Genomic DNA, 13,944 nt, shown 5'->3' with positions numbered 1-13,944 from the left:
CAAACTTTGGTGAGTTTAAATTATTATTTTATTAATATATTTAAACAAATGAACATGTCACATTAAAATTGACATGGATTTTTTTTGTTATCTAAGACTAAAAATTCGATATTTCGTCCACACAATTATTATAAAATGAAAATTTTAAATCTGTAGATATTTAGGAATCTTTTTAAAATTCATTTAAGGACAAAAATAAAAGTTAAAAATAGAATGACTAAAATAAACTTTTTAAAAATACGAAAATCAAAATGAATGAGAATTTTTAGGTTTTTTTTAGAAAAATTGAGTTTTAAACATTAGTATTTAATGATAGATTTTTAACATATCTAATATTGCTTCAAAAGAAAGTTAAGTCGTTGGTTTAGAGTTTTTTTTTTTAAGAAATGTGGTTGGTTTAGATGTTAAATAGAACAATAAAATAGTAATGTAACGATACATAAATTATTTTAATAAATTTGAATGAACTCTTTTCCGAAGTTATATGATTGTCTATATTTATAAAAAATTATCTAAAATATCAAGCATGATATTCTTGCGTGATATTTTAGCATTTCTTTTTAGGTTGGATTTTTTTTCCCTTTTGAATAGTTATAAATAAAATATTAGATAATATATAATACCTTTCAAAAAAAGGAAGACTTTTCTTTCTAAAAGTGGGAATAGAATATTAAAGCAATGATGTCTTCATCATTTACATTTATAATCTTACTTTCTATCTAATTTTAAAATAAATATGGTGGTGTAGAGAATAAGAATATTCAATCGATTTGGAATTAATTCTTTAAGAAAAGAATATTCAGCTCAATTAACTAATAATGAAAATTGTACAAAAAGTTAAATTCTAAAATATGGTGTAGATCTCAATGAATTTTGACATAAAGTGGTTTCTTTTCCTTGGATTTGAATTTCATTCTCATTCATAAACTCTTACCTTTATTATAATTTGATTTTAAAGGGCTTATTTGTCAATGCAATTCAGATTTGTCTTATTGCCTTTCGTTTCATTGGATTCAATGAACATTGAAATCGTGGATTTTATTTTAAACTGCTTTGGAATTATTAGTGAAAATTTTAAAAAAGAAAATTAAAAATCACTTCTCGTCCCTAAGCTTTCATAAAAGTAATAATTTAATATCTAAATTTTTGCTTGTGATAATTTAGTTCTGGTAATTTAAAATATGTAACAATTTAGTTCCTAGTGTAGAAATTAGTGTTAAGATTTAATGAGAATTCTTTCATAAATAAAGGATAAACTAATTAGAGACTCAATATTTTTTATAAAATACAAAGCTTACATCATAAAATAATAAAAATTGGCATCTAATTTTATAAATTTATGGTTAAAAATCACTTTTAGTTCCTAAACATTCGTAGAAGTAACAATTTGATCCTTGAACTTTGTTTATAACAATTTAGTCTCTATGTTTTAAATTTTGTAATATTCTAGTCATTTAACTTTACTATGTAACAATTAGTCTCTATACTTTAAAATTTGTAATAATTTAGTTCTTATTGTAGGAATTAATAATAAAGTTTAATAAGATTTCATGCATAAATAAACTGTTAAAATAATTAAAGACTCAATATTTTTGCAAAATATAAAGTTTACATCATAAAATATTAAAAAATGATTTCTAATTTTGATGCAATTTTTTACATAAGAGAATAAATCGTTACAATTTTGAAAGTATAAGGACTAAATTATTACATATTAAAGTTCAAGGACCAAATCGTTACAAAATTGAAAATATAGAGACTAAATCGTTACAAACCAAAGTTTAGGAACTAAATTGTTACTTTCAAGATAGTTCAGGGACCAAAAGTGATATCTATTTAGGTTAGGGACTAAGTTGTTACAAATTTAAAAGTGCAAGGACTAAATTGTTACATACTAAAGTTTAAGGACTAAATCGTTACAAATCAAAGTACATTGACTAAATCGTCACAAATCAAAATTTAGGGACTAAATTGTTACTTTCATGAAATTTTAGGGATTAAAAGTATTTTTTTAATATACCAGACTTAGAATAAATATATTATTGTGAAAATATACTTTTTATAATGACCCGACTATTGTAAAATAGACCTTAGTCATTATTATGCATATAAGGTTTAGAAAACATAAGATTTTGACTAAAATCGAAGATAAAATCAAGAAGAATACAAAAAAAAAAAAAAAAAAAAAAAAAAAAAAACCTTTATTTAAAAGAAATAACTTTTATTTTTTATTCTTCTTGATTTTAACTTCAATTTTAGTGGAATGACGGATTTTGTTGCCCAAATTCGTTCTAAATAATTTAACCATACCCATCATCACAAACCGCTAATCTTAGTGGCAAAACTGGGTCGAACACAAGGAGTTCTAAAATTTCTCAATTAAACGATTTAAAGCTCGATGGTAATCAATGAGAGGAGTTTTTTAAATTGGTTTTTTGTAGATAAATTTAAACGCATAAAATAAAATATAGTATTGAAATTCAATTTGAGAAAGCCTAGCTTGGGTTGTTATGGAATTTTTCTATTCAATGTATTTAGTCAAAGAATTCTCATTACTAGAGTCAAGTAATTGTATATACCTAACTGAATTAATTGAAATGACCAGTTAATTCAACCTAATTGACTAATTAACCAATTCAAATCGATGAACAACATGCAAATTTAAGTTGGCCTACCTGCATTAAGACCTAGGGCAAAGTCAGGTTAAACATCTAACAGGAACAACCTTAATGAAATGTCCATGATTCAATTCTAGGTTGGTTAGAACAATGCTCATCCAAATTGATTCACAAGCTAACCTAACCTATTGCTTCTAAATGATTAACACAAAATTATATGTCACGTATCAAATGTCAATCAAAAGTGATAATTATAAAATTCTCAATTGTTCAATAATATAATCATAATCAATCAAGAATAGAACTAAATCCGACAATTACAATAAGATAGTTCAAAAAATCACAAATACATCGAAATAGGTAGAAAAAACCTAAACTCAAGCTAGAAACGATTACTTTAACCCATTATTGACATGTCGATCAATAGAAAATTGGTTTGGTACATTTACTGGGCAAAAAGGGGAAGAAAATAGAATTTGAGTTCCAATCGGCAGATATTAGAGTGTTTTTTACCTAGGGAGCAAAAGATCTATTTATAAAAATCTTAATAGCATCGCAACGTTGGGGATAGTGCCATGGCGCTGACGGAATTTTATATGCACGGTGACTTTGGAGCATCATGGCATTGTGTGCCTTTCTCGAAATCGAACATTTTGTCTTTGAGCGTAGCGCTATGCTCTCTTTAGCGACAATATGGTAATTTTGGGATTCTCTTTCCCGGTTGATGCAATTAAGTTTTGTTTTAGCTTCATTTCGTCTCTAATAACGTCTTGTTCTACCCTCAATATGCTCGAAACCTATAAAATAACCAATTAAACACGTAAAATACAAGAACAATCCTAAATTAAGTGGCGCAAGATAGCACATTTTCAGTGCTATCAAACACCCCCAACTTAATTTTGGATCGTCCTTGAGCAATGTAGAAATAAGCACACAGTTATACAACAGATATGCTCACTTAAATTGCATGGTTCATTTCTCAAGTCTTAACAATCTCTTAGAATTCAACTTGCACTAAAAAATGAAATCAGTTCATAATCAATTAATGAAGTACAATTTAAAACTAATTCTAGACTTATTCATGCAAGAGTGAGTTCAAAGTCTTTCTAATTAAGTTTTAGCACCTCGAAATGGCATTAATTGGCTCTCAATTGGTTTTCCCTATACTTGTTCATGTGCTTGTTGGGGTTGATGCCCTAAAGTCTCGTGTCCTATAGTTTGTAAACAGTTTGTACCAACGCTTGTGTTGTATAATATATGATATTTACTTCACATATTGTATATTTGCGTAGTTGCTTGTTTTATTTGCTTTACCACAAACCAATAAACATAAAATCCTTGATTATTTGTATGTGACTCAAGCATGTATGTGGTGACATACAAGTGGATCATGTCTTGAGTGATAACCAAGATGGTCTGTAGTATATGGATATAGGAGGAAAACCTTATCCTGGTAACACTACGGATGCGGCCCGCTTTGTGGAATCGTCACAAGACTTCTGACTTGTCACAGATGGTCTGATCCTGATCATTCGCGTTGGGGACATGCGAGCAGGGGTGTCTTATACAAAGAGTTTATATAAGACCTGACCACGAAGTGTTAACGTCTCGTTATATAGCACCATTCATGACAGAGACTTCACTTCACTAGGATGACCATAGGTAACATGACCTTAATCCTGAGTAAGTTGGGAACTCTTGCCATTGAGGGCGGTCATTTGATTTGTATGGATGTGAGTGGCTAAGTCGCCAATTCAAACCTACCATTTTGAGGATTCGTCTGATTTAGGGGCTGAGAACTCAGCTACACAGGATGGAATTCACTTCTTCCCCGAGGCAGGGGTAAATAGATAGATAGCTCCCTTAAAGGCTGATTCCAGGGCTTAAACGATGGTGCCACACACCTTCTCTTTGCCCGAGAGGGTTCACACATAATTGGACTATGTTGTATTGTTCATTAGAGGAATCAGTGGTACTTAAGAAGTGAGATGTAACTATAGGAGCAAAACGGTAATTTGACCTAGTTATACTTACGAGCATCTGTGAAGGGTCATCGTACTCATGATTGGTTATATCCGATGGACATAGAAATATATCTGTGGTAAGAAGAGTTCAGTTGTTGGTGTTTAGTGGAATGCCTGACAATTAACGGATGGTGGATCTCATGGCTAAAGAGTTTAATCAGCTATTCACGAACCGTTGGAGCTTCGAGCCACAGGTCTATTAGGTCCCCTAGGTAGCTTGGATAAGGTCGAAAACTAGTGTTTGGGTTAATTTGAATTGTTCAAATTGACAAGAGGAAGTTCATGTATGAGATACATTATTTTGGAGGAAATTAGATATAAATATGATTTATATCAAGTAGAGGAGAAAATACTATAGTAGATATGTGATATCAAACTATAGGTTAAAAATATAATATGATTATATTTATTAATATTTTAGTTGGTTAATTATATGATTATTAACCCAAAAATCACGTTTGGACGTGGGTTAGTGGGGCAGCGTCGGTTATTGTAACCGATGAATTAAAATGAAAATAGTTTTCATTTTGAATCGTCGTCCGAAAAAAGGAGAGGAACGCGCTGGTGAATAAAAAACGATTACTTAAGTATTTTGAGAGTTTATATGATAGTCGCTCTGTGCTTAGACAATCGTCCATCTCGTGCCTAAACGATCGTATAGTGTGTCGTGTTAGCTAAACGATCGTATACATTTTCTTAAATGATCGTTCAGTAAAATCTACACGATTGTGTAGCTTCTCCTAAACGATAAGCATTTTGCTATACGATAGCGCCTTTTTCCCTCCCACTTGCTTATCGCCTACACGATCTGGTCTTTCTCATTCCTCTACCAAATTCACCAAAGACCACGCTTTAAGTTCTCACTTCAAGAATACCCGGGGCTCTTTTCTGGTGGTGTCGTCTCCGTTGCAGTCGTGAGTGCTGCTACGTTGACGATTGGGTGGAGATTTCCACTGCATTGAGTTCCAAAGTTTGAAGATTGTCTTCAACTGGTATGACACTCTCTCCCATGGTATATCTTGTTCATAGCATGCCAATAATTACTGTTTGTTTGCATAATTGTACATTGAATGTATATTGTTGTATTTCGGTCACTGTGAAATTGGAGCGATCCGAACGCGCTCATGGAAATCTTCGGTAAAAGATCCTTTAACACTAACTATCAAGTGCAAAAAAAAAAAAAAAAACATACAAGTCAAGATACAAAGGAGTGCGTCATAGACTAGTCATAATAATGAACCACACAACATGAGCAAGCATGCATACAAGCACACGAACAAAATAGCCCGAGCTCAAATGCTCAAGGGCTCCAGCCAGAACATGGACATCCCTCACCCCCAACTTAAAATATAACATTGTCCCTAATGTGATAAGGAATAAAAAGCAAGGGACAAAATAAAAGGGAAATAGAAATCTTCCTTGGATTTTGGCACATGGATGCGTGTGATGCAAGGCTCTTGAAAAAGTAATTCTCTTCATCTTCTTCCAAAAACCTAAACATAAAAAAACATAGGAAGAATTAAGTCAGCAAAAATAAAAATAACCAGAAAAGAAACCTAAACTAAGAAAGCAATAAAAAACGTAAATCTTGGCTGCCTTCAGGTAGCGCAATTATTTAAGGTCGCTATACTCGACCCCACTCGGCTTCCTCATCCAAATCCATCAAATACCATCGAGTTACCATCTTCCATCCCTAACTTAAGGGGTTGGCCACTATCCTAAAAAATAATAAAACTGAAAAATATAGGATAAGTAGTAGAAGGAGAATCAATCACAAAAAATAATTTCAATTTTATCTTCATGCCTAAGGATTAGGGATCCTATATCAAGATCAATATTAGTTTTAGCAGTCTTTAAGAAGGGTCGACCTAACAACGCGGATAACTCAGAAGAAGCAAAATCAACATTCATATTTATGGCATAAAAATCAAAAGGGAAAGTAAGGCCACTGACTTTAACAAGCATATCTTTTACCATACCAATTGGCCTAACAACAAAATGGTCAATTAACTACACCAAAATATTAGCAAGGTGCAGAACGTGGGACTGAGAATCAACATATATAGAAGCAAACATAATATTAATTGCAGATCGTAGATTTAACATGGATATTCAAATTTCCTAGTACCTATTTGACAAGGCACAGAAAATGTACCTGGGTCTTCCTGCTTAATAGGTAGATTACCTGGAAGGACTACCTCCTGCTTGACCTCTTCCTCTTGTTTCTCTCTTTCTAAAGGAACCTTAACCTATACTTTCTTGCCCTTTTTAGTAGGGCTCTTGTTACCTGGAGACTCAACAGAATGCACCTCCTCCTTGTGCACACCTTCCTTAGCAACATAAAACCTACTAGAGAAAGGAGCAACATGTTGGGTTGTATGTTCTAAAACTCGCAGTTTGTAAAGTAAACATTTTCTATTATCAATAAAGATGTTATTCAACATTTTTTCAATAAAGTTGTTATTGGATTTTTTAAAGTTGTAAAAACTAAATCCAATAAACTAAGATCCATGGTTATTATATGAATACTTGAACTTTATGTGGAGATATAAAGATGGATCGAGTTCGAGTAAATAGCCAAAACAGTCTATAGTATATGAATAAGATTGGGTGCCTTATTCTGATAACACTATTGGATGCAGCCCACTCCGTAGTTGTTATAATTTGTTGTAAGGTGCTACAAACGAAGTGATCCTAATTCGTTCATATATTGACATGAGAAATGAGGGTGTCCTATGCAATGAGTTTGCATAAGATCGGACCAATAAATAAGTCACTCTTACTTTATAACATTATTTACTATTTAAGACTGACTATTTCGCTTAGATAACCTAGGTAACTCGATCTTAATCCTGAGTTAACTATGAACTTCTGTTTATTTGAGATTATCCTTATATTTGCATGGGTGAGGGTTGGCTCAACAGTGCCGACTCAATAAGCCTCCCATTTCAGGGGTAGGATCGGGTAGATAGCTGAGGACATAGGATGCAAGATGAGATTCATGCCTACCCGATTTAGGGATAGAAGGAAGGTTGTTCTCTTAAGTACTGAATCCAAGTCTTGAACAAGGGGCCCCCACTCTTTCATTAGCTTGAGAGGGATCTGGTTTAGTGATTGGATCACGAACCAATTGTTCATTAGAGAATAGTGAAACTTAAGAAGCAAAATGTAATTTCAGGGGTAAAATAACATTTTCACTCAACCATTATTACGAACAACCTGTGAAGGGTCGACTTACTGATTATGGATAAATCAAATAGACACAAATATATCTACAGTGAGAAGAGTGAAACTACTGAGCTATAGTGATGCGATTCGGTAATTAACAAATATTGATTAATTCGGTCTAAAGAGTTTTGGCCAATTAATCTCAAATCGTTGGAGCTCATGATCTGTAGGTCCATAAGGTCCCTCTACTAGCTCATAAAATATGAACACCTTGGATTAGTAAATTGAATGAATTTGAAATGATTTCAATTTGAAGTGTTCAAATTGAATTTAGGATTTCAATTTGAAGTGTTCGAATTGTAAATTAGGGTTTGAATTTGAATTGTTCAATTTCAAATTAGGGTTTGTATAATTATATTTGATATAATTAACATTTAATTTATCTAAATTAAATGAAATTTGAAAGTTTTAATATTTAAATATTGATTTAAATATTAATTACATGATTATGATTCATGTACAAATTAGGTGTTGAATTAATTTAATATTTGATATTAAATTGTTATTTAATTAATCAAAATAAAATAAATTTTCATTCAAAATTCAAAAATTGGTTTTTTGAATTTATGAATTTAATTAATTTTGAATTAATTAAAATTAAAATTAATTTCTTAGTGGAGATTTCCAATTTTTGGAAATCTTGAAATGTTGTCTTCTTAATGCAACACCTAGACCACTTCAAAATTAAAATTGATGTGTCTTTCAGCATGTGATCTGAGGGATTGCATGTATGTGGTGGATAAAAACACCTCAATTTTGATTCGAATTTCAACGTCTTTTGTTAAAAATTGAGAATTTGCTGCATAATTTTTTTCCTCTCTCAAACCCTCACAAGTCCCCTTCACAAATTCATTTCATTTTGAGTTCCACCACTCAAATTAAAGGTTGAGAATAGTAGAGAAGATCTCTTGGTAGTTCACTAAGGTGTCGAAGCTGAGAATTCGAGAGGAGCATCTTGGATTTGGTAGGATTCAACAAAGGTATGATGTTCTTGAAACCATCTTCTAGAAAATATGGTTTTGCATGCTTTTAGAAATCAAATTAAAAGTAATTAGAATACTTATTGATTCTGATTGCTTCCGTTGCATGATTCTTCATCTTATCACAACATGTATGTAACAATTCAAATTAAGAGGTGGATCAAAACATACCCACGTCTTCTATCCTAAGCATTTACAACTTCAACTGACTCAATCACTGGCTCTAAGTTAGGCATATGGAAGGTCTTAATGCATCTAACGGTAGAGATGACACTAACATTACACACATTGGACATAGGTTGGAAAGGAAGCTTCCCATACTGAGTGTCTAGTCGACTGGTCGCATCGGTCAGTTGGGATATCTGAGTAGTCATACTCTGGATGTGACTGGAAGTGGTCTGCTGGAATAGCTCCTAGTTCTTTTGGATTTCCATGATGGATTCAGCTAGGCTCTTCACCATGTTCTCCAAAGGCATACTAATTTGATTGGGCCTTAGTATCTCTTATTTCTCCAATGGGTGTTATTGTACAACCCGCCACCTTGCTGATTCCCCGTTAGTTCACCTCAACAACAAGCTCATTAGCAAAGAAAACCTATTTCATAAGAGCAAAAAGTTCAACGAGTTCAACTTTAAGATAATTTACCTATTGTAGATGTGGTTGGCTGAGTGATGTGGTCCCTTGTAATGAACTGTTGATTGTTCTCAACTATGGTGGAAATCAACTCTTTGGCCTCAGTGGGGGTCTTATTCACCAATATGCCACCAGTTGTTGTATCGATGTTATTTTTATCCTGTTGAAGCATACCCTCATAGAAGTAGTGGATGAGGAGGTGATATGAAATCTGATGGTTGGGGAAGCCAGCGTAGAAGCGCTTAAACCTTTCCCAATACTTGTATAAGGACTCCCCTAGATCTTGCAAAATACTGTAAATTTCTTTCTTGATTCTGGCTGCAGGGGAGGTTGGGAAGAATTTTTCTAGGAACTTCTTCTCCAGATCCGTCCAGGTGGTGTCACTCCCAGAAGGTAGATAGTAGAGCTAATCCTTTGCATCATCCTTGAGGGAGAAAGGGAAGGCTCTCAAGTTCAATTGCTCCTCAATCACACCATGGGGCCACATCCCATCACACACAATGTGGAACTCTTTGAGATGTTTGTGTGGATCCTCACCAACACACCCATGAAAAGCAGAAAGTCGATGGTTAAGATCTAACATCTCCTATTTCTGGAAGGGATTTGTTTAGGGGCTGAGTTTCCTGAAAATGGTCTATAGGAAAGATATTGGGAATGAGGTTTTGATATGGGTTTTTTATGATCTTTGGAATCCTTATCCACTTTCATTTCGAGCTGTTACGTCGAATTTTGGGAGATTGGAGATGGTTGTTTCTTCTTTGATTGATCATGATTGTAGGTGGGATGAGGCTATTGTCAATAATTTATTTTTAGCCCAGTTGATTGGGATGTGATTTTGAACATTCCTTTATGAAGGTTAGAGTGGTGAGATAGGTGGCATTTGATCATTGGGGTTGGATATTTGTTTAAGAGCAGTATGTGGTTGCTCTCCAGTGTATTGATTCTAGATCTTCGTTGAATATGTGCGGCAGGTCCAGTTGGTGGAAGAATTCGTGGAGTTTAAAGGTTCTGGCCAAGGTCATGCATTTCATCTGGAGGGCTTTTCATAATTTCCTTCTGACTCGTCTTAATCTTTGGTGACATTATATTGATGTTCCCCCTCTTTGTCCAATGTATAAGTCGGCTGAAATGTTCACTGAGCATGCCCTCTTTGGGTGATATAGGACAAGGAGGATCTTGAAAGATCTTATTCCTACCTGGAGGGACATGGATTTTCAGCAATTGGTTAATAGAGGTTGGGTGTTGAAGGACGGTTAGGGCGTGTCTTTCTTGAGTTTTTTTGGTCGATCTGGTACCTTAGTTCTGTATATGGATGCCTCTCATTGAGAGGGGGTTGACATTACAGGAATTGGCTTGGTATTTCTTGTTGGTTCTTTCAAGGTCAAGTGATTGGGTATGAGTTCCTTTCAAGTTGCTTATTTTATTTTTGTGCTAAAGCGCATGCGACAGTGGGGAGACTAAAGTTAGTTTGCTAGAATGAGGTGGGTGATTGCACTATTTTTCATGATTGCGAGTTGATAATCGATATGATTAATCACATGGGAGATTCGTTTTTGGAGGTTCTTCATTTCATTGAAGAGATTTGGAGTTTTAGTTCGTCTTTTACTTCAATTAATTATCACTTTGTGTTGGGATTAGTGTCATAAATCTCTTGTAATCTCATAGTTTTTAAACTTTGTATAAACATATTGTTGTTAATAAAATAAGTGTTATTTTATAAGCATATACTCAATCTAATAAACTAAGATCCTAGGTTATTTCATGTAATTTAAACAAGTATGTAGAGACATACAAGTGGATTTTGTTTAAATAATAACCTAAACGGTCTGTAGTAGATGGATAAGGTTGAATACCTTATCCTGGTGACACAACGGATACGACCCGCTTTGTAGGTGTTACAAGTGTTGTAAAGTGCTATAAATGATCTGATCCTAATCACTCATGTAGAGACATGTGAACGGGAGTATCCTATACAAAGAGTTTGTATAAGACCGAATCACAAAATGATTAGTCTCTTTATATAACACCGTTAATAATAGAGACTTACATTTCACTAGGATGACCATAGGTGACATGACCTGAATCTTGAGTGAGTTGTGAACTCCTGCTCATGAAGGCAGTCCTTTGATTTGTATGAGTGAGAGTGGCTAGATTGCCAACTTAATATGCCTACCACTTTGGGGATTTGTCTAATTGAGAAGCTGGTAACACAGCTACACAAAACGGAATACACTCATTCCTCGATGTTGGGGCAAATAAATAAATTGCTCCTTTAAAGGCTGATTTTGGGTTTGAACATAGTGGTCACACCCTCTCCTGGCCCGAGAGGGACTTGGTCATAATTGGACCATGACATATTGTTCATTAGAGGGATCAGTGGTACTTAAGGAGTTAGATGTAACTACAGGGGCAAAACGGTAATTTTTGCTCAATTGTACTTACGAGCAATTTGTGAAGGGTCATCGCACTGTTGATTGCTTATATCCAATGGACATAGAAATATATCTGTAGTGCAAAGAGTGTAGCTCTCGGTCTTTAGTGGAATAACCGATAGTTAATGAATGTTGGGTAATTTAATTAAAGAGTTTAATTAATTATCCAAGTACGTTGGAGTTTCAATCTACAGGTCCATTAGGTCCCCTCTGTAGCTCAACATGAATTTGATTGAGAATGAGTTTTGGATTAATTTGAAGTGTTCAAATTAATTGAGGGAATTAATTATATATGATTGATTAAATTAATTATATATGTGATATAATTAATATAATGTATTTGATACATTATAATATAGGTAATATGAAAGGAATTTGAATATGATTCACATACTAATTATATGAATAAGATTCATGTAATTAAATTTAATATAAATATTATTTACATTAAATACCATAAATAAGTTGAGAGGAATTAAATATTTGAATATCATTCAAATATTAATTATATGAATGAGATTCATATAAGTGAATCTAATATAAGTGTGATTTATATTAAATGTCATGTATTGTTGAGAGAAAATAAAACCTATAGGTTATGTCGTATTTGATGCAATATAAAACTATAGGCTAAATGTTATATTTGATATAACATATAGTGTGTATATATATATATATATATATATATTATTAATTTAATTTAAATTAATTAAAGAGAAGGAGTTACAACTCCCTCCCCTCGTTCTCTCAGTCAATTACGTGGGTTGTAGAAGAACGAATGGTGCTGATTCATCTTCTTCCACAATTCTCTCTGTGAGTTGTGTGCACTGGGAAAAGTTTACAGAGAAGAAAATTCCCCCTCTTCCTCCTTTCCTTTTGCTTCCCTCTTCCAAAACCCTAAGACAAAGTCCACACTTCTTGTCATTCTCAAACCCTAAGGAGAATATAGGAGACTCTATTTAGTAGCGTCTCTTTTGGAAAAAGAGATCCATTCGAGGGAGTTTTTGAAGAAATTCGTTCTTAAAAGGTATTTTCTTCTTCCATTTTTTCTTTAAAGAATGTTGTAGTTTAAATTAAATGTATGATCCTTCTCTTTTAATTCTATAATTTTTGTAAGTTCTGTGAAAAACGAAAATTGGGACCGATCCCCGCATTCCACTGCGTAAACCTTCAATGGGTTTCCCTTCACTTGGTATCAGAGCCAGGTTTTGGATCCCAATTTTTTTTTATTAAATTTCATAATTTTAATTAAAGAATTGGTGGGTGCATTTTGTATTATTTTTCGTATGATGAATGTTTTTATGGAATGAGTTTTGCATATTGGATGTATTTGAAATTGGCTAGAATTTACTGCTTTAAAGTTGTTTAAAGTTGTAATTGTCCGATGTTTTGTTTAATTTCATGTAATCGAGTCTATAATTGTCCGTGTCATTCATGATGGAGCTCCAGCTTTGAATCAATGATTTTTTGGGGCAAGAACAGAGCTAATCGGATGAATGGGCGAAGTAAAACAGGCTTTATGCCACGCAGCATTGCGACGCTCCTGTCCCAGCGTTGCAATGCTGCGACAACATAAAAGCCAGTGTCGCAACGCTAGCATCAAAGCCTCGCGACACTCCGACCAGAGGTTTCTTTGCAGTTTTTTCTTTTTATTTAATTATTAATTTGTAATAATTAATTATTTATTGTGTTTTCAATAATTAAATTAATATAATTGTTATATTAGTTTAATTAATGTTTAGGATGTCAATGTCGGTTCAATATTGCTTTTTTAATTTAATTATATATATGATGTATGATTTTAATTATTTTATATGTCATATTGTGTATCATATAGAATTAAATCCTACCATAGGTTATGCATAATTCATGCATCATTTGTATTATAAATGTTATAATATATGATATGCATAATTTAATTTTATAACAAGCTCATGCATCATATAATATAAGTGTTATATGATATGCTAGCATGCATAAAAAAAATAGTCATGCATCATTTATATTATAATCGTTATAATATATAGTT

At 33.0% G+C, this 13,944-nt stretch overlaps 1 long non-coding RNA gene across 1 annotated transcript; it reads right to left on the bottom strand.

Annotated features, from left to right (window-relative positions):
• Positions 1 to 8,911: 8,911 nt before the first annotated feature.
• LOC120086283 lies at positions 8,912 to 11,213 on the bottom strand. Its single transcript, XR_005484181.1, has 2 exons — positions 9,496 to 11,213; positions 8,912 to 9,394 (listed from the first exon to the last, which is right to left on the bottom strand). It is a non-coding gene; the product is annotated as an uncharacterized LOC120086283 (long non-coding RNA).
• Positions 11,214 to 13,944: the final 2,731 nt, after the last annotated feature.

Source organism: Benincasa hispida, chromosome 9 (genome assembly GCF_009727055.1).
Source record: "Benincasa hispida cultivar B227 chromosome 9, ASM972705v1, whole genome shotgun sequence".
NCBI lineage: Eukaryota > Viridiplantae > Streptophyta > Magnoliopsida > Cucurbitales > Cucurbitaceae > Benincasa > Benincasa hispida.
Note: the sequence above shows the minus strand (reverse complement) of the source record. Positions and strands in the feature narration are given on the sequence as shown.